Source organism: Rhinolophus sinicus, chromosome 2 (genome assembly GCF_057876585.1).
Source record: "Rhinolophus sinicus isolate RSI-liver-muscle chromosome 2, RSI-T2T, whole genome shotgun sequence".
In the NCBI taxonomy this organism is placed as follows: Eukaryota; Metazoa; Chordata; class Mammalia; order Chiroptera; family Rhinolophidae; genus Rhinolophus; species Rhinolophus sinicus.
The window spans coordinates 70,802,563-70,825,185 of record NC_142502.1 but is presented as its reverse complement, the minus strand read 5'-3'; the positions used below and the strand labels follow the sequence as shown (position 1 = coordinate 70,825,185).

The following is a 22,623-nucleotide window of genomic DNA, read 5'->3' as shown; positions in this document are numbered from 1 at the left end:
AAAGAATCTGGAGCAAATATAATATTTCTTGACGACAACATTATTTTATTTTGAGTTTTCTTTCCTTAAAGTTTTGTTTCATGCTTGACAACATAAACTTTTCCTTTGTTAACGAGCTTACCTAGCTCTCAGGGAAACTGACATCAAAGAATCCCTAGATTAATCATTTCGTTGTGATTGTGGTAACACCATGAAAGAGAAGCACAGAGTGTGGCGTAAATATAAATTAGGCAGACTTGACCTTGTCTGCACGTCAAAAAGCCTTCTTAAGGAAGAGATCTCTGAGGTGGAATTATTGATGGATGAATTAGTCTTGCAAATGTCTTGATTTGGGAATGAGCATAATAAATATGCTCAGTGTATCTGAGGCCCAGTGTAGCTGAGTTTAGAGTTCACACAGGAAGAATGTCATGAAATGCATTTGTTCTGCTCATCCGAATTTTATTTAGCCCCACTCTGGGTCAGCTCTGTGCAAGGTCCTGAAAAGAGACAGCTTATAAACATAGTCCAATGAGGGAAATATATCAGAACATGAAGCTTTTAAAGCCAGTAATCACTTCTATTTCAGCCAGTTTGGTGAAATTGATGTCACAAATTACTCTCTTGTTTGAAGCTATTAAAGTGCTGAGTTGGCCAAAAAATAAGGAAAATTCAAAATTGAAAAATGAACGTGAGAGCCAGAATTCTGAGAGGTGAATTAGCCTTCTTTCTTGATAGCTGCATGGGATAGAGGAGATAAGATAAAGACTAGGATGCTGGCATGATGGTGAATCTGAAAACAGACTCCTGAACAAATGTTGGCAGCTATACCCTTAGTATAAGATGAACTAAACTCTGGCAAGTAGAGAGATAAAGCATGCTGTAGCTGTGACATGTGTTGAAGATCTATACTGAGAATCCATAGTACTGGTTGTCTTTCATGGGTTGTGGTTTGAATTCACAAAACCACAGTGGACCGAACAGCCTCAAGCTAATAATTTAATTGTTTGTGGTTCTGGATCAGAAGTGCCCTCGCTGGCTGAGAAAACCCGTCTCTTTAACAGAAACCGGATTAACTTCAACTCACATCTTAACTAATTTCCATAAACAAAGTTGAAAGGAAAATGCTTCACTTAGAGTCAAAAATCACTAAGCAAGGCCCTAATAGTGAGAACCAGCAGAAAAAAACACCGAGTTGAAACTGACCCACAAAGTCTTCATATATTTGAATTATTAGAAACAGAGTATAAAACAATTACGTTTAACATGTTTAAAGAAATTTCAAAAAATGAAAATGTGATCAAAGAAGTGACTACCAAAAAAAAAAAAAAAATCAAATTTGAGAAAAGAACAGCATAGCACTTCTAGAAATGATGGGTATAGGAAACTGAAATTAAAAACCCCATGGTCAGATTAAACCAAGTAGACACAGCTGAAGAAGGGAGTGGAGTCAGACATAGTATTACTAGTTATACGCAGGGATATCTGTATCTCTCCATCTTTTTTACATGTCTTTCTCTCTTACCCTTAATCTATTCCGGAATGTTTTATTCCTGTTTGGATTCTGCTTTTCCTTGGGGTCAGGAGGCCGCCTTTGCATTTCCACAGGCATAAGGCCTTGTTCTTGAACCAGGGTTGGTTCTGCTACATTTCTACTCCTCTCTGATGTGCACTCCTAAGTGACATCAGCTTTCTCTGGTTACCATGAAGACTGATGTCCCCGGGTGACCAGTGAGTAACAGGTCTAAAACCGTCCTGTAGAGAGCTGCCCTTCTCTTGCTAAAGTGAGAGAATTTTCACTGTATATAACCTGACAGGAATTTTCCCTCTTAGGGTCAGACTGACTCAGTCAGCAGTCGGTCAGTTTTTTGTCCCATGGGTCCTAGATCTAAGACCCATGGGACAAAAAACTGACCGACTGCTGACTCACTGTGATGCTTCTATACACACAGTGGCCCAAATGCATTTCATATTCTAGCCTATGCTGAACTATTTTGAAAGTCTAAAAATAGGGCTTCTGTGGGAGGTTTTAGGATCCTAGAAAATTGTATTTTGAATTGTTACCTATATTTATAATGTACATGAGTTACTATTGTCCAAAGGATCTAATTTTTCTCACTCTACATTTTCTGCTAAATTGGAATCAGTTCATATATTTTCCTTGGCCAGAAAGTTTCTGAAGACAATTTGAAACCAATGCTTACATCCAAACTTAGAATTCAAACTAAGAGCACAAGTATTACAAAAACACCTGACTTTAACCAGTAGATGCCAATTTAATCTCTTGCAGATAGTATGAGGAACTTTTTTTTTTTTTTTTTTTTAAAGATTTTATTGGGGAAGGAGAACAGGACTTTATTGGGGAACAATGGTCAAATTGTTGTCCTTTCAATCTTAGTTGTGGAGGGTTCTGTTCGGCTTCAAGTTGTTGTTCTTTCAGTCTTAGTTGTGGAGGGCGCAGCTCAGCTCCAGGGTCAGTTGCCGTTGCTAGTTGCAGGGGGCACAGCCCACCATCCCTTGTGGGAGTCGAACCGGCAACCTTGTGGTTGAGAGGACGCGCTCCAACCAACTGAGCCATCCGGGAGCTCAGCGGCAGCTCAGCTCAAGGTGCCATGTTCAATTTTAGTTGCAGGGGCAGAGCCCACCATCCCTTGCGGGACTCGAGGAATTGAACTGGCAACCTTGTGGTTGAGAGCCCCGCGCTCCAACCAACAACTGAGCCATCCGGGAGGCAGCTCAGCTCAAGGTGCCGTGTTCAATCTTAGTTGCAGGGGGCAGAGCCCACCATCCCTTGCGGGACTCGAGGAATTGAACTGGCAACCTTGTGGTTGAGAGCCCACTGGCCCATGTGGGAATCGAACCGGCAGCCTTCGGAGTTAGGAGCACGGAGCTCTAACCGCCTGAGCCACCGGGCCGGCCCGGAACTTTTTAAAAATTAATTTCTAATATAATTTAATAGTGCTGTAATAAAGCCAGCTGACAGAGGGTGGAATAATTTGTAAGTTCATTCATATTCTGTGTATAGTTCAATTGACCAAGGTAATTATGGGTTGTTTGTTTTCAATGTTGATATTTGTCAATAAGATAATTTCCTATTACACCTGTTTTGAGAAAGCATGTGGTTCTAATAGTGAGGATTTATATGTGAGTGACTGTGGATATGTACATTTGAATAACATAACATGTAGTAAGCATAAAAAATCCCACTGAGTGTTACCACATGCAAAGTTTGAATCAGATACTGTGAATGACTCAAAGAAACACCTCAGACTTAAAGTGCTCAGATAGCTAACAATCTAATAGTGGGAATATTTAAAATACATAAAATCATTTGTGGATTACAAAAACAATATTTTGTTTTTATTTTTGTCAGGTACTATCTTCAACTCTATTATGTCTAATTCTCCTTTCCATTCTTGCACTGTGAATCCTTCAGAAAACATTTGGACACTTCTGGATATTAAAAAGTTCTTATAGGAAGAAGCTGAATCAGAATTCCATGTTATTAGACAAGATGGTTATGCATGTTTTTATCTTCTCTCACATATGGTACTTGCTACCCTATTCCCATCCCCCAGCCTCCTGAAGGAACCCTAGAAGAAATCCTTGTAGAAAATGGGGTGTTTGCAAGTGGGGCCACCTGGCAGCATTTTCAGGATAGGCAGTCTGCTCAAGCAGACTCTTGATTGTTCCATGTCTCTGCTCTCCCACACCCTTCATACATCTGCCTGTGCCAAAAGATAAAAGAAACATGAAAAAGAAAGGACTTGGTCCTTAAATATTGGGAGATCTGCTTAAAAAAAAAAAGAAAAGAATAAGCCTGTTCAAACCACTTATCACTTACGGAGAAAAAAGAGAGCCAAAGAGGGGTTACAAGTGGGGGACTAGAATGTTTTTAAAAAGAAGAAAAAAAAGGCAATTCTGATGATGGAAATTTTCCATTCATTTTGCCTAATAATTAAGTAAGCTACATCTGCCTAGAGGCATTTGACTACTGAGTTATTGTATGATATGAATATAGCAGAAGGCACTCTACTTCTAGGTAGAAGATGGAACCGGATAAGCTTTTTAATTTCTCTCTAAATTTAAAATTTTACATCAATTTTAATAGCATTTTTATTTCTCTTTATGAAAGTCAAAGACAAAATAGAAAGAAGAAAATTAAAATCTGCTAAAAATTTTCACAACTCAAAGATAGCATTGCTACAATTGTATATCATTCTACACTTTTTTGTCTGTATATTTCAAAGATGCAGAAACTCCACATACAAAACCAAATTCTTTTATGAAAAGTGGGATTTCACTGATGTAAAACCTGTTGTTGTTTTTTTTTTCACTTAAGATACAGTGTACGTTTTTCTTGACCAATAAGTGAGCTCTAATCAAACATTTTAAATACTGCGTAGTATTTCACAGGGTGAGATAATTACATTTTATTTAGCCAGTTGCTGTTTTTTGAACTTTGGTTTTATCTGCATTTTGCTGAAATTTACAAATAACAATAAGATGAACATTTTTTGAAGAAAAATAATTATGCAAATCGTTTATAGATTGCGAGGGGTTCAATTCATTTTCCCCAAATCATAAACTATAGTTTTATAATTTAGCGCTTACTGTATAAAATTAAATTCATTTTTTAAAAATGATTAAAGATGCAGATGGAGGCACTAGTAGCAGTCTCCAGACCGTTTCCGGTTCGCTGATGCTGGGAAAAGAACTGTTTCCTGTACAATGAACTGCCAATGAGTTAGACGTTGTTTAGGATCTTACTCTACTTTCTGTTTAATACCATCTATACTACTGTGAGATGTACTAACAAGAGAAGAAAATGTGGTGTCTAGCAATATAGTATTGTTTTCAGATGGCAATGTGTCTAGAATTCTAATTGAAAGCTTTTTTGAATGGATGTATTACAAAACTGTCCCCTTCACAGAATTTCTGGCCGTTCTGGAGACCTCTTAACAGGAAAGTTTATAGGTCGAACAAAGAAAAATCAATAAGATGGGGACTCAGAATTGATTTTACCTTGCTACATTTCTAGGGAAAAGCAACATCACTGGTAATATTCTTGAAAGAGGGATTTTGCATTACAATATATATGCTATTGGGCTTATTATATTTGCAACATTTTTAATTTTTTTTTCAATTTATTAGTTTCAGGTACACATAACAACATAATGATTAAGCATTTAAACTCCTCACAAAGTGATAACCCCAAGAAGTCTACTACCCATCTGACACCATACATTACTATTGCAATACCATTGACAATATTCTCTATGCTGTACTTTACATTCCGTGACTATATAGGAGGTCTGACAATTAAGTTCGCAAACGTGTTGCACTGATGTTGCCAAACTTTTTTGATATCAGAAGGATTATTCATTATGAATTTGAACCAACTAGACAAACAGTTAGCCTAGTTTACTATTTTCAAGTACTGAAAAAGCTTCATGGAAAAGTTAAACGAAAAAAAACCTGAACTTCTCGCCAATTCATGGCTCTTGCATCACAACAATGTACCAGCTCACACGGCACTGTCTGTGAGGGAGTTTTTAGCCAGTAAAAAACCGACTGTATTGGAACGCCCTCCCTCCTCACCTGATCTGGCCCCAAATTACTTCTTTCTTTACCCCCAAATTAAAGAAATATTGAAAGGAAGATGGCACTTGGTAACATTTGATGACATCTGGTACATCAAAGGTAATACCATACAGCTCTGATGGCCAGTCCAGAAAGAGTTCCAAAATTGCTTTCAAGGGTGGACTAGGTGCTAGCATCAGTGCATACTTCCCAAGGGGAGTACTTCAAAAGTGACCATAGTAATATTCAGCAATGAAGTACTTTTGGATGAGTTTGTGAAATTAATTGCCAGATCTCGTGTGTGTGTGATATTAATTATAGTTGACATTCAATATTATTTTATATTAGTTTCAGGAGTACAGTGCAGTGGTTAGGCATTTACATAACCTGTGAAGTTATCCCCCAATAAGCTGGTACCCATCTGACACCCTACATAGTCTTTACAATATTATTGACTATATTCCCTATACTGTATTTCATATCTCCGTAACTATTTTGTGCCTACTAATTTGTACTTCCTAATCCCTTCACCTTTCTCACCCATTCCCCCAACTCCCTCCCATCTAGCGACCGTCAGCTTGTTCTCTATATCCATGTGTCTATTTCTGTTTTAGTTTGTTCATTTATTCTGCTCCTTAGATTCCACATATAAGTGAGATCATATGGTATTTGTCTTTCTCAGTCTTTCTCAGACTTATTTCACTTTGCATAATATTCTCGAGGTCCATCCATGTTGTTGCAAATGGTAAGATTCTGTTCTTTTATACGGCAGAGTAATATTCCATTGTATAAATATAGCACAATTCTTTATCCAGTCATCTATTGATGGGCATTTCAGTTGTTTTCATATCTTACCTATCGTGAATAATGCTGCAATAAACATAGGGGTGCATTTTTTTATTTTTTTTTTGAATTAGTGTTGGAGTTTTTTTGGATAAATACCCAGAAGCTGGGGCATAAGTTGGTTCTATTTTTAATTTTTTGAGGAACCTACCTACTGTTTTCCGTAGTGGCTGCTCCCATTTGCAATCCCACAACAGTGCACGAGGCTTCCCTTTTCTCTACATCCTTTCCAATACTAATTGTTAGTTGATTTGTTGATGATAGCCATTCTGACAGATGTGAGGTGATATCTCATTGTGGTTTTTACTTGCATTTCTCTGATGATTAGTGATGTTGAGCATCTTTCTATATCTCTATAGGCCACCTGTATCTCCTCTTTGGAGAAATATCTAGTTAGGTCCTCTGCCCATTTTTTAATTGGATTGTTTTTTTTTTTGTGTGTGTGTGTGTGTGTGTGTGTGTGTGTGTGTTAAGTTGTATGAGTTTTTTAAAACAAATAAATTTTGGATATTAATCCCTCATCAGATGTATCATTAGCAAATAATTTCTCCCATTCAGCAGGATGTCTTTTTGTTTTGTTGATGGTTTCTTTTGCTGTGAAAAATCTATTTAGTTTGGTATAGTTCCAAACTAAATAGATTTAGTTTCACATCTAAATCTTATTTCACATCTCCACCCCTCCTACCACTCTCGATGTGGCCTCTTCTTTATATCCTTAGTTATAAGACTTCTGTTCAGATTGTCTTGAGATGATTCTTGTGTTTGATTGTAATTTATTTGTAATTTGTATTTAATAATTTATTTGTAGTTTTGGTGTTATCCTGGGATGCAGTAGGCATAGTGTTTACCTAATCCTCTATCTTGGACCTGATGTCAGCATCCTTAATTTTTAACTCAGACTCAGTTATTCTAGTGGCTGGAAACAATTAACAAAAATTTTAAACATTTCATGTTTTCTTTGTAAGGATGAACTGAAGAGATGTTTGTTATGGTTTCTTTCTTAGGCTGCTAATTTTTTTTTTTTTTATTCAAAAATCTCTCTAAAATGCAGCATACTATTTTTTGGATCTTTCCTAGTGTTCCTAAAACAAAATGTGTCTTTTATCCATATCTTTACTTGACTTTTTCACACACCATCATCTCTTTTTTTTCTTAAAAATTTTTCTCTATCTTTTTATGTCAGTAAATACAGATTTACTTCACAGGTTGATGTATTCTCTGTGGCTGTTTTAATAATTAGCTGAAATAATAACTTTTCATAATTAGTATATAAATAATTTATTTCTTTAAAAATTCTGACAAAAATAGACCTTCAGGTACCCAATGGAAGTTGCTAATAAAGACCCATGAGTGCTCATTTTTGGTGACCTTAGGCAAGTTTTATAGCCTTCAAATGCCAAAAGTGTTAATTAATTTTACTCTTTCCAAGGGAGAAAATAATGCTTATTGCTTGAAGGTTCATTGCTTGATACAATCGATGCTGCATATGAATTAATACCAGGAAGAAATTAATACACATAAGGGAAAGGAAAGCTTGATTAGCTACACAGCAGGATATACAAAGCATAGAGATGAAATGGGAATTACCACTGCCATAGGATTTGCCCTTTCCCCTTGTGTTTAAAACTTCATCACAAAATCTTTGAACTACTTTTACCTCAGCAAATTACCGCTTTCATTACATTTGCAAAACTCACCCATTGTTTTCTGTGCCTACTGCATATCCCTACATCCCAGTCGGGTTCTCTCCCACTGGATTACTAGCCAGGTTACTTTCTTTCAATCAAACCGTGTCCCCACTGTAGGCATGTTACTATCACATCAAACAGCCTCCATGTCAAGGCATGAAAAATTCTTAATCCAAATCTTGCTTTTCACTCATGCAAGCTGTGACACTGAAGAAACCCTGCAGTTGCAGATAAGAAAACATCTGTCTGACAGTGGCTTAAAAAATATGGGCTTACTTATTTCCACTATTCTCACCGTGTTTGATCTTCCTCAGGATTGTTGCTTCGCGGTCACAAATGACTACTACAGTTCCAGGCATCACAGCTGCACTTAACTCACTACTCCTTATATGATTGTCCCTTATATTTCTAATATCCATTTCACTTTGTTACTTTTAAAGTTGTGAACAGACGTTAACTCAAATTATTGTCATTATGCCAGACTTTACCCTTTTTTATCAGATTAAATTTATGGCTACACATACAGGCATAAAAAAATGTTGGAAAATGTTATGACTATAACTTTTTTATACACTTTCTATATTCATACATTATAAATCTAAAGACAGAAAAGATAGTGTTTAGCATATTACAGTGGTACCTACGTTTTTGAACGTCTCCATTGACAAACATTTCACTTTACGAATGCCATAAATTGTATGGATCTATGGTATCATTAGATAGTAAAGTTCATGCTAAATTTGCAGTTTTAGGGGTTGATTTTAAAGGTCTGGAATGGATTAATCCATTTTGCATTACTTTCTATGGGGAAACCGTGCCTCGGTTTTCGAACGTTTCAGAACTCGAACGGTTTTCCGGAACAGATTATATTTGAAATCCGAGGTACCACTGTATTTGATATTTATCTTTATGTAGAAAGATCCACAGCTCATTCAAAACACCAAAGTAGTAAAACAGAAAGGATTCTAAGGTAATTCTACCCTCTGTCATAGAGATAGTCCTCAGCATCTTAACTTACAAAAATGTATGTTTCTAAAAGATTTTAGATGTTATTGTCATTACAATAGCAATTTCCAGGGAGACAAGTTCTCTCACTTATTTACCATTTTATTTTTGACACCTAAAACTTACTGGTATACTGTAAGCTGTGTTAAAAGGATGAATAAACACATCATTTACCATTAATGCTTTTAAATATATTTTTCCCCAAAATTCATCTATCGACTTATTCCTCAGAGGAATATCTAACTTCTGTGAACAAAAAATATAAAAGTTCAAGGATTTCCTGACTTTGAAACATTATGTCTGTACATTTGAAATATAAAGGCAAATCTGCACACCATTCTCTGGCGGCCACAGCTCACGGACTTATCATCTTATATTGAAAATCATTTGAGTTGAAACATGGAAGGTAAGTATTCATCTTAATTTTTATTGCAAACAAAACCAGTCTGAATATATCACATGTGAAGAAAGAAAAATGATTTTTCATCTACTGCATGGCATGCTAATTTTCAGATTGAAAAGACCATGAATTTAAACATCCTCTTTGAAATCTTCTTAAAGAGTACAGGAAATTGTAGACGTAAAGTAAATATTATTTTAAAAATGTACTGACTGAGCATATTGAGACTTTATTCTCCAAACCATTTTTCTAGCATTTCCTACTTATATTCAGCTTGTCCCAAATTGACTTAATAATATTCCAGGGGAAACCATTTTCTTTCAAATAAGTGCATTGGAACCATCAAGAGACATTCTGCTAAGAGTCCCCAAGAAATAATACAACACTGAAGTGACTAAGAAAGAGCTGTGGAGAATTGGTGATCCACTCTGAAATATTTGCATAGAAACATATAAAGCTTTGCCTTTCTCAATAGCAATAAAATGATACCCTCCATATTATCAATTTATGGCCCCATTTACTGGCGATTGTATCTTCTTTTGGAACTGGACCACCACCATCAAAATCGAGGCCAAAAAAAAACCCAACCAGGTAAAAAGAACTTTGAATATACATGCAAGTGAAATAAATATTCAGGTTTGAGATTTCTTTTACATGGAGATTAACATGATAATCTCAAGGCTTGTATTCTGTGTGGGTATTTGTTTGAACTGTGAATTATCTGTAGTATATAGTTAAGAATTGTGATTACGGAGTATTGCAGAATAGTCCTCATTATCATAACACAATCATCATGACTGGGTACTGAAAAACACTGTTTATTCCCTTCTGTTTCCCATAGCAAAATATATGTATGCTTTAGAAGTAGAAATTGCTTGATAAATTGCTAAAATATTGTGAAGTCTTATTGTGATCTAGGAACTGCCTCTACAAAGGGCTTTATATACATTGATTTCCGTGAAACTCCTAGTCTAGGTTTTGCTTTTGTGTCCATTGTGTGGATAAGAACACTGAGGTGCAAGGTGACAAAGTAATTTGCCTAAACTTGCACAGCTAGTAATTGGAATAACAGAGATTTGAACCCAGCTCTACAAGAATGAGTAGACTCCAAATAACTCTACTAAACACTTTCAGGAAATGTGGAATTAAAGATCAAAAGAAATATCCCAGTAATTATGTTACTGCTGCCATTGATATTCTTTATAGTATAAGGCTAGAAAATTCTCACTACCGATTCATACCATTTTAGAGAAAGATTTCTCCTATTTACAAATTTAAGGAACTTACTGTGGCTAAACATCAGGTTCATTTTTATAGCCGTCTGCTTATTTTAACATTTACTGATTTATTACAGGTATGTAAGGAGAAGCTTTTTTGTTCAGAATTCTTGTCATGTATTGAAATAATAATGTAGAGTCCATGTTACTTTAGATACCACCTTAGGAAAGACTGATTACCAGAGCAACCTGGAGGTGATTGGAGTTAAATTTATTTCAGTTGATTTAAAAGCAGAATATACAGAATATCTTTAAATTCAGTTTTTCCTTCCTTATGTATATCAATCAAACAAAACACCATAACAGCCCTTTCATTTTTAAATATTTATGCTTCACTTCTAACATATCACAAAGAATAGAACAAGTTACATGCAAAGTTCAGTGTCAACAGTTTGAAAATATCCTAAAGAGCTTTGTTGTCTGCAAAGCATGGAGTCTTCCTCTGTCCTGGTTGAATCAACAAAAATTAAAATAGCAAAATTTTCAAAGCCAACTATGTACTAGATTTTGTTTGAAATTTCAGTAATTAAAAATATTTTTTGACCTAGCATCTTTACCTTTTACATTCAACAAGGCTACAATCTAAATATTATGACCAAATTCACAAAAATGTACAAAGGCACACATAATACCACTTTGAAATTATGTTTATTTATTTATTTACATAATACTGAGTTCTTCTGGTTATTCTTTTGAAAAGGATATCTCTGGCTTCTTTTCCTGATGCCTTTTCATGATTGTTGCTCCTCAAGGACCAGTGTTCAATCCCCTTTCGGACCTCTATGTGAACTTTATTCTTGTGTGTCTTTGGGCCTTACAGACATCACCTTGTGTTTATCTCATTGTTTCCCAATACCAGTTGATCCAAAATGACTTTGATTCTGCCTTACTAAATAAAATTCCTGTCAACAAACTCATGTCTGACAATGTTTCCAACCTACTTTACCCTCCTTAGCTCCCTTCTTTGTCTTGTGTTTGATTTCTCCATTGGCTGCTTCCTCTGATAAAATCTGGAATGTCCTTTGTATCTGCTTTCTTCTCTGACTTATGCCATACTACTCAAAGAAAGTCAAGTTATCTTTCACTCAAAGTGTCATTCTAGTCTCCCATCTGGTCCCTCTGTCAATCCTTCTCAAATATTTTAATAGCTCCCTATTGCCTACTGTATTTGTTAGGAATTCAATGCAATTACTAGCACTACAATCTGAAGAATAGCATCTTACACACGACAAGGAGGTATTTCCCTCTCACTTAAGACTAGAGGCAGGTAGGCCATGAGGAATGCAGTGGCTCCGTGATGTCATCAATGCCTCTGCCTCCTTTTGTCTTCCTTCTCTATCACACTTAGAACATGGTTTCCATCCTCATGGTAGCAAGATGGTGGCTGCAGCTCCAGCCATCATATTTGGTTCCCAGGAAGAAAGGAGGAAGAGAAAAGTAAATGGCAATATGAATTAGCACAGCTCTCTGAAAGAGTTTTCTTGGAAACCTCATTCAACATTTTTTTTTAACATAACACTTATTTGTCTTCAAGGGAAATGGCAAAGGGATATTTATGTGGGTAAATTGCCACTTTCAAAACATAGTTTTCTCCCAGGGAAGAGAAAAGGGGACTAGATATTGAGTGATTGGCCTTACTTAATTTATTTTAACACAGATAATTGAAAATGTTTCCAGTAGAATGTAATTATGGGACAAGTATGGGACTTTTCCTGTTTTGTTCTCTTTATTACCCCTATTGCATTAATAAATGACAAATAGTTTTATCTCAGTAAGTACTCATTGAATAAATAAATGCATATAGAAATGAATCTAGAAATAGTATGTTCATTCATTCACTTCATGAACTTGTATTTGTTCGAGATACTTGGAAAACAGATTTAAAATGACACAGTATGAAATGAGTAAATATTATCATCAATATTAGAGTAGGTTTTTACCAATAAATTTGATGTTCATGGGGGAAAAAGACACATTCTTTGTCCTCAAGGATATCACAGAGTACTATTTGCAGTAAACAATAGATAGTAGATAATTATAATGCAGCATATATAATGCAGAAAAAAGGAAAATATTCTTAAACATGAGGTACTACTGGTAGCTCAAAGAGAGGTCATTAATCTTCAGTTGCGGGGACAAGAACACATTTGTGAAGGGCAATGTACAAAAGTCCCGTGAGGAGAAAAACTACAACTATCTTCTTTGTAGTTGTACCTCTACATCTAGTGCTATACATGGCTTATAGTGTTTAGTAGATATTTGTTTTGAAAAATAATAACAGTTAGGAAGGCAAAAAAAGGGAGACAGAATGGAGAACATGCCAGGCTATGTGAACAATATGTGCTACCACGTAGAAGGGTGAGTTTAGGATGTTCAGATAAATTCAAGGGTTCAATATGGTTGGCACACAGGATTCAAGATGGAAATATGTTGAGGCAAGACAGAAGGCCGTAAGGAAATCATGAGGCAGTTTCTATAATAAGCAAAGATGTGAGACTTTTAACCTGGGGGATAATAGACTTTTTGAAGGATCTTAAGAAAAATACTAGTAGGATTTTTGTATTTGAAAGATAATTCCTGTGGTAGAGTGGAAAATGAACTGAAGTGTGGTAGGAATGGGGTAAGGAATGGAGGCGACATTGAGGAACAGCAACCAGTAAGCCAGACAAGACAATCGGATCCTGAACTAAGGCAACAATGGCTGTAGAAATGGAGAAGGAGGAAAAAGATTGGATGTATTTACTCCCTTCTCTTCTTCACCTACATTATACCACAGTTTGTCTTCCTTCTGTGGTATTCTCTTCAGTATTCCTTCTTTCCTTCCCCTCTTTCCCCACCTGTCTAAATTCCATGCATCTTTCAAGATCTATGTAAACATTTCTGTTTTTTCCTTTCAAGATATTACCTACAATGTTGTAAATATGTGATATGTTTTGTTGATTCCAATAGATTTTCAGACATTTGAGCACAGAAATTGTGTCTTTCTTTTTATTATCCTAGATCTGTGAACAATTTCAAGCACATCGTGGGCAGAGATAAGTGTTTGCAAACGAATGAAAACAGCATGATTACATAATCTTAGTATTAGGCAGCTCTAGTCTAGGATTTAGCTACTGCTGACTGACTCGTTAGTTTGGTGACTTTGCCAAACAGTTCACTTTGCAGGTCAGCAGCGTGAGAATGTAAGGCGACCATGGCATTCTTTGTTCTCCAATTGCTTTACTTAATAAATATTTATTGAACATCCACCTATCAGTCATTATGTTCAGTTTGGGGCAAATAATCCTGAATAAAACATGGCCTCCACCTTAAAGAAATTTCAAAAGAGGAGGATAGGAAAGTTTTAATAAGTTCTTGAGTCTGCAAAAGTGAGTAGGATTATGCTATGTAACAAAAGGAGAACATTTTGGGTAGAAGAAGTAGAATGAACAAAGCATCAGAAACATCAATGATCCTAGCAGCCTGCAAGAATTACTGTGCTTTGGCCTGGCTCCCCATGTGAGATAGAAAGATGGGAGAGATTTGCAGGAGCAGTAGACGTGTACTAGATCCTGAAAGATTCATGGACAACGCTAAGGGACTTGGATTCCATGCTGGAGGCCCCAGGAGGTTTTTTTATTAGTTTGTGTTTTCCAGAAGAATTTGAGGAGCAAAGGCTTGGGATAATGATGCTTATCAGTTCAAGGTATTTTTCTCTTTTATTTTTCCCCTTCATCCCTGGTGCCAGTTCTAACTCCCTCCTAGATCATTATTTCACCTGAAGATGTGTTAATGCAGTATTCTAAACTACTGTATAACCACATTTTAATTTCCTCAGTTATACCATAATGACTTTCATAGCTGTGTGGATATGTGTGTGGGGGTACATGTGTGTGAGTGTTTTTAATCCATAATCTCTTCAAAGCTCATACACAACAGTTGAAAGCTCATGCCCTCTTTTTCTAGTTTCCTGTAATCTAGAACTATCCTCAGCCTTTGATTTGGTTTTGTTTTTCATAAAATTAAATCTTTGAAGAGCAGAGGCCAGCTGTCTCTTAGAAAGTCCACATACTTAAGTTTTCTGATTTTTTTCTTCATGGTTAGATTCAAGTTAAACATTTTTCAAGCATGTTACATAGATAATAACATAGGGCATATGCATTGAATATGCACACATGGCATTTTTCTATTTGAATCATTTTGCTTCTTACTCTTTTCTTTCAGCATAGCTTTTAAAATCTACCGTTACTACTACATATACCTCAGTTCCTTGCTTTTAACCACAGGCTGTATCACCTATCCATGTCTCCAGTGACGGGGAGTCAGGTTGTATCCAACTTGTAGTGATCAAAGACAACATCATGTAAATATATGTATTTATATCCCAAGAACATAGTTTTTAAGTAGAGTAGTAACATGCATATAAATTTTTATTTTTTATAGATATGTGCTAATTATCTCTAAAGGAAGATTATACCTCCCCAACATCAGACTTAGCTATGTGGCTTGCTTTGGCTAATGTATGTGGGTGAAATGTGTTTCATTTCTGGGCAGAAGCCCTAAAAACAGTATATGGTTTCTCCATGTGCCACAAGAAAGGACAATACCCTAGATAGAAACTGCTCCATCAGTTTAGGTCCTAAGTGGAGACAATGTGTAGCAGAACCATAGCCAGCTTAGAATGTATACTTAGTGTGAGCAAAAATTAAAGCTTTGATGATTTCATAAAACAAATGAAGTGGAATAGAGAAGTAAATAATAGAAAACATCAGGTTGCATTAATACAAAGGGCGAGTATTTTTCTGTGAAACTTTTGTTTTAATTTCAGTTGTATGTGTGTGTATGTGTTTGAACAAAGATGTGATAGAAAACGTATTTCTTACTGTGTGTCAATTTAAAAGAAACTGAAAAACAAGATGGGTTTTAGAAGTCAGGAGAAATTGTTTATAACGCTGCTTTAGAAAGCAAACAAAGTGTTATTCATTCACATAACACAAGGTATGAAATAGTCTGTATTTCAGGCAAAATTGGATTTTTAATTCAATTAGTTAGGTCATTGCTTCAAAAATTAAATTCTCCCTCTGTATATTTACAAATGGATTTTTATACCCCTCAAAATGTAATAAGTGTGCATTTGGTCCCTTGGTTTCAATTGTCACATATTCTGGGGTGTCATATTCTATGGAACAAAGCCACTACACCTACATTGACTCCCTTCAATGAAAATGTTCTAGAATAGCCTGGATGGCCCTCTGCTCAGGTGACGTAGAAGAGGTGCCTGTATGGGAACTAGAAGGTTCTAGCTGACTTTTGAAGTCATTTTTATCTCTTGGGTCCTAGGATTCTGTAGGTTGGTAGGCATCTGAACTTCAGCAGCGAGCTCGGAAGGGTTTGTTCTCTCGTTGACCTCCTGCTCACTGCTACTTCACATTATTGATACTGACTCTCAATGTAGTTTCACATCTTCATGGCACGCTATTTACAGCTGCCAGGCAGAAAATGCCAATCCCTGTGCATCCATTTTCCACTTCTTAGTTATTTAGGACATCACTAAATTGTATGAAGCTCAGGGGAGAGAATTTAAAGAAAGCATTCTGCATGAGGCTGACACTGCAGAAAAACTAGGGGAATGAGAATCAGGAGAGAGTGGCCACTGATCTGGACCAAACAACTGTCAAACCAACTCCGTGTGCACAACATGCTGTGTGAGGCACCGGAGGATGTCTCCCCAAGGGACAACATTTCACGGAGCTGAGATGCAGGTCCATGTACATAACCTAAGTCATCTCTGTGACCTAGTTTCTTCTCTACCATGAACGTTTGGCTACCTGCATCTGGAAATATAAGCAAAGCTTTCTGCTCTGCCTGGATAAAAGCAAGAGACAAACCCAGATGAGAAGTATGCTGTTACTTATATAAGTATTTTCGTGGCAAGTCTAATATCATTGCAGCTGCTCTCATGCAGAGAAAGGTGTAGTTCCAGGCAGCAAACATATAGTGAGGGACCCGTTATGTGCCAGAGCTCATGTATCAGCCCAGTGGATGCAAAGATGAAGGGACAAAGCATCTACCTCTATGGATGAGCTTATATTCCAGTTGGGGAGTTGGGTCCAGAAATAGATAATTTCAGTATCATATGGCATGAGCTAAGATTTAGGTATACAAAAACTTCTGTTACAGGGTATATGAGTAGAATTTGAACATTCTCCAATAGAGCAAAGCTTACCATTCTCTAACTCCATCTGAAATCAATGTTCCTTTTTCTCTGTTTGAAGGCAAAAAAAAAAAAAATGTTATTAAATAAAATACTTAAGAAATGTAAGCAATTAGAGTTACTTACATACTTCGCTCATTTAGATAAGCTATCATGAACACACATGGTTCTAGTAGATCTTAGACACTGTAAAATGTAGTGTTTTATTGATTGATTGATATATTTTATTATATTTACAACTGAAATTCTTCTTCTTAAATACAGCACTTAAGGGGTAAAATGAATTACTTATATATAGCTCTACACAACTAAAAGAAATAAAAGCAAATTTAAAAATTCAGTGCCTATTTAGACTCAGAAGAATAGAATGTGCAAAAATTGTGTAATGAAGGCCCCAAAGCAAAAATATTTCTACTAATGAAAATGCAAACTCCAAGAGGGCAAGGATTGTTGCTGTCTTGTTCCCTGCTGAATTGTAGCACATAGAACCGTGCTAGGCACATATTGCTGCACAATAAATTGCCAAGCGTATAAACAGCCTATAATTACTTACAAGTAATATATTACCATTGTTTTAAATAAATTGATACACACAGTTTTACTTCACCCCTGGACACTTACAAATGTATTGCCTAGAATGATGATGTGTGGTAAAATTACACGTCCCTAATTTAGATGTTCATCAGGTGTAGTGTTTAACTTGGTTTTAACCACAATTTATGTCATATTATTATAGGTAACCTATTCACATTCTTAGTCCCATTACTCTTTCTTTTCCTCTGCCCCACTGAGACCACCTAAAGTGTATCATATTTAACGTCCTTTAAATAAAAAAGCCAAATGCGGTAGGGAGGAAGAACTCAGGAAATGTTCATACAGGCCCTCCTGGGAAAAGTTGAGAATGACATTTAGCCAAACAGATATTTTCAGGAAACTACAACAAAAAAACAGCTACAGAGCCTTGAATTTAAGCTGAAATCTAAGGAAAACCTAAGGTGGAATAAGTGACAGAAAGAAATATATAACACATGCCATATGTTCTGAGAAAGAAGAAATACTACAACTAGCAAAAAATGGGAAGCAAATGGAGAGAGGTTAAGTCAAGTGATACAGATAATTCCCAAACTTTTAATAATTGAAATCAAACAACATCAGTTAAAACTGATAAATATAGCAGTAGATGTTTAAAGAATACAAAGGCAAAGAATGATAATAGTATTGAATAAAATTAGACGATGAGGGAATGTCATAAAAGTTAATTTCACTTATGTTTGTGCTATAGAATAACTAAGAACTATTTAGTTGAAACGGTACTAAGGGAATGCTATAAAGATATAGTTGCAACCACTAAAAAACAGACTATACATACACACATATGCATAAAACAGTGTAAACAGACAACACATTGAAATTCTTAAAATTACCAAAAAAAGTGAAAATTACATAACATGACAGGGATAAGGTCAAGGAAATGTGGTTTTAATTAATGTAATTAGGCTCAATCACTTATTAAAAGAAAAAGTTTCATATTATATCACAAAGAAAAAAACAACTCTGTTGTACACAAGTATCACATTAAACAACATTATTTCAAAGCATTAAAATGAAAGTTTGGACAATTGAATACCAAGTAAATGAATTAAAATAAAACAGAGGTATTTCTCTATTAGACAAAGTAGAATTTAGGTTAAAAATTATTACATTAGACAAAGGAACACAAATTATTATGACAAAGATAAAATCATAGTACAGATACAATATTTGTAAATATCTTTGAACCAAATAATATACCAAAATTTTATAAATAAGAAATTAAAGGAAATATAAAAAGACATTTACAGAAACATTAATACTAGGAAGTTTTATCCATTCTATAATTTTATCTTTCGTGTTCCAAGGCAGATCAAATGAACAAAAATTATAAGGCTATAGAAGACATATAGCCAAATCAATATGGTAAATCTGAGGGATATATATATATATATATATATATATATATATATATATATATAACATTATACCTTAATATTAGAGAATATACCTGCTTTACACCTGTCCAAGGAAAAATACACAAAAATGGACCAAATAAAAAGCCCATGAAGAAAATTAATAAATTCCAAATAAATAAAAATATATAATAAATACTCTTGGATTCCAATTCAATAAAAATAGAAATTAAAATTTTAAGTCAGAGGAAAAAAATCCTCCTAGCTAGAGAGAGAGATCTTAAAAATGTATCTTAAGAAACTGTTGATGCATGGGTAGTTTAAATAAATATTATAATATTTGTAGCAAAGAATGACAAAGGAAATAGAATATATCAGAATCTCGAGGACACATAACACAGTACATATGGGAGTTCATAATAGTTCATAATATTAAATTGAGCTATTATTATGTATTAAATATATATATATATATATATATATAAATTAGGCATATAGTATTAAAAACTAAAATAACAAGAAAATAAACTGAAGAAATAAATTAAGAAAGAAAAAATAAAATTAATAAGTTAGGATTAGAAAAACAGTAGAACAAATTTTTAACATCTGATTGTTTGAAAGTCAGTAAAATAATTGAACCACTATGTACTAGGTAACCTGATCAAGGAAAAAAACATAAGAGAAAGAGAAATCACAGCTCTACAATATAAGAAATAAAAAATGGGAAAACAGAAAATGAGAAAACAATTTAAAACTCGTAAAAGACTACACAACTCTGAAAAATATCTTGAATAAAATAAACTTTTTGAAAAAAATTTTGATTAATTAATGCAGTCTACAATTTATTAAAACAGATTAAAAAGTGTAATTTCCATAAGAGTACAGGGAACATTGCAAATGAACTAAACCCCTCCCTTTCAATCCCTGGGTTCTTATGCTCCCATAGGACACTTCTACCAAATGTTTAAGAGCAGGTTCCAATGTTATTTAAGCTCTACCATAGCATAAAAAAGTATGGAAGTCTTTCATTTTTTTCATAAAGCAATACAACATTGATATAAAAAATCTCAAATAAACTTTAGATCAATTGATTAAAAATTAGAAACAAATGTAAACAAATAGAATTCAACATATCAAATAATTATGCAACATGATGGTGTGAATTTTTAGAATACAAGTATACTTCGCTATTGGAATATTGATTAGCATAGCTTTCATCATCTTTAATACAGCAAAGTAGGAATTATCTATAATTTGCTTCATGGTATCTAAAAATGCATTGGACAAACCTTCCAATTTTCCTTTAGTATCCATCTAAAGGAACAAAATACACTTAAAAAATAAATACCAATAAACATTTCTTTTAAATTAGCATGCAAATTTATATGCATATATTAGCACAATTTATAGAGTTACGTGCACATACACCTACTGTATTATATAGATATACATACCTAATGTATTCATATTACATTTTATGAAGGAATAAATACCTATATTAAATTACTGATACTACATGCAAATAGTAATAGTTTTACCTTCTCTTTCAAATTTTTCAGAACTTTATTTTTTCTCTAACACACTGGCTAAGGCCAAAGTACAATTTCCAACTACTGGCAAAACTTCCTGTGTCTCCCTATTTTATATATATATATATATATATATATATATATATAATTATAATTATATATAATTATATATATATATATAATTACATTTAGCCTTACTGTTTAAGGCTAAATGTAATACTATTTAGCCTTAAAAAGGAAGGAAATTCTGACACATGCTAAAACATGGATGAACCTTGAGGACATTATGCTAAGTGCAATAAACCAGTCACAAAAGGACATATACTATATGATTCCACTTATATGATGTATCTAGAGTAGTCAAAGTCATAGTCTGGAAGTAGAATGATAGTTACCAGAGCTTGAGGGAGGGAGGAAGGGAGAGTTATTGTTTAATGTGTACAGAGTTTCCATTTTGCAAGAAGAAAAGAGTCCTGGAGACTTATGGTGGTGATGATTGCACAACAATGTAAATGTACTTAATGCTACTGAGCTGTACATTTAAACATGATTAAGAAGGTAAATTTTTGTATTATGTGTATTTTAACATAGTTAAAAATGATACTTTTAAAAAAGTAGCATTGCTCTCTTCCACGGTGCTGCCTACGCAGAAGGCAGCCATATCCTGCCTGGCATTGGCTGCCCTCAGGCTCCTTGTGAAGCCCAAGATCTTCAAAAATAGGACTGAGAAATCATGCAGCACCAGTCAGACCAATATGTCAAAATTGAGTGTAACTGGCGGAAACCCAGAAGCATTGACAACAGGGTGCACACAAGAGTCAAGGGTCAGATTTCGATGCCCCAATATTGGTTATGGGAGTAACAAGAAAACAAGCATGTGCTGCTTAGTGGCTTTCAGAAGTTCCTGGTCCACGACATCAAGGAGCTTGTGCGGCTGATGGGCAACAAATCTTACTGTGCTGAGACTGCTCCTCACAACACTTCCTCAAAGAACCGCAAAGCCATTGTGGACAGAGCAACCCAGCTGGCCATCAGAGTCACCAATCCAATGCAGGGAATAGACAGCTTGTGTGCACATTGTATGTGTGTTAGTAAAATCATATAATTCTAAAAAATAAAAATAATAAAGCAGTACTGGAATAACTTGATAACTATCTGGAAAAAGATAAATTTGGATCCATACTTCTTATCATGCACTTGAATAAAATTCAAATGTATGAAAATTTAAATGTAAGAAATACTATAAGAGTACCAGAATTAAATATGGGGGCATTCTCTATTGTCTTGGCATGAAGAAAGTCTTTCTAGATAAAACCAAAATGAAGATGTCATAGATGTAACATAGAGAGTTTTAAAAACACACACACTGATCCGCATAATTTTTAAATAGCCTAAGAATAGTTTAAAATCAAATAACAATCTAAGGGGGAGATATTTTCAGCTCATTTCACAAACTAATCTTAAATATACTAAAAGCTTTTTTTTACCCTTTCCTCTGATTGCCACCTTTGACCTCCTTTTGCCTCAGGTTGCATTGCCCTAACCGCCCCCCAGCACCCCAACATTAAATAGTTCAAGGAAGCCTTCAGTTTCCTAAAATTTTCTTTCTATGTTATCTAATTGGCAGTAATAGTTACTGAATTACACAATGTCCTCTTTTTCCAAGTTTCCAGAGTTTTTTTTTTGAAAGAGCCTAAGCCAATTCATTACTTGACAGTAATCTGCAGTTATATAAATTGATGACTATTCAATTTCAGTCAACATTGGGGTTTCTGCTATCCTAGGGTTGTGTAAAAGTCACTAAGGTATGAAGGAAACTCCTCTAGCGAGGCTCAGTTGCCCAGAAGAGTCAGTGCAGTGCATCTGCTCTCTCTGGACACCCTAGATGCGCCCCAACCTTGGTTACCTTAAAAACCCCAAACCAATGTCTCGGTTCCCTGGTGTAGTGTACTGCCTTGTCCTGTGGGCCAAATTACCTTTATAGGAGCTGATCCTAATAGGGGACTGACAGACAGACCTGTACCATTCAGGGTGGATGGATCTCACCTTTCCTCCAATCTGCTTCTCCAAGGCACTCTGCTGGCCCTCATCCTCCTTTGTGACTTCCTATCATAGTCAATGCAATGGCTCAAGCTCTAGGAAAATAATACCGGGAAAGGAAGCTTGGCAAAAACTTGAAA

At 35.1% G+C, this 22,623-nt stretch overlaps 1 pseudogene; it reads left to right on the top strand.

The window, feature by feature from the left end:
• The first annotated feature begins 13,083 nt into the window (after positions 1–13,083).
• On the top strand, positions 13,084–21,548 carry LOC148758797 (large ribosomal subunit protein eL32 pseudogene; annotated as a pseudogene).
• The last annotated feature ends 1,075 nt before the right edge of the window (positions 21,549–22,623 follow it).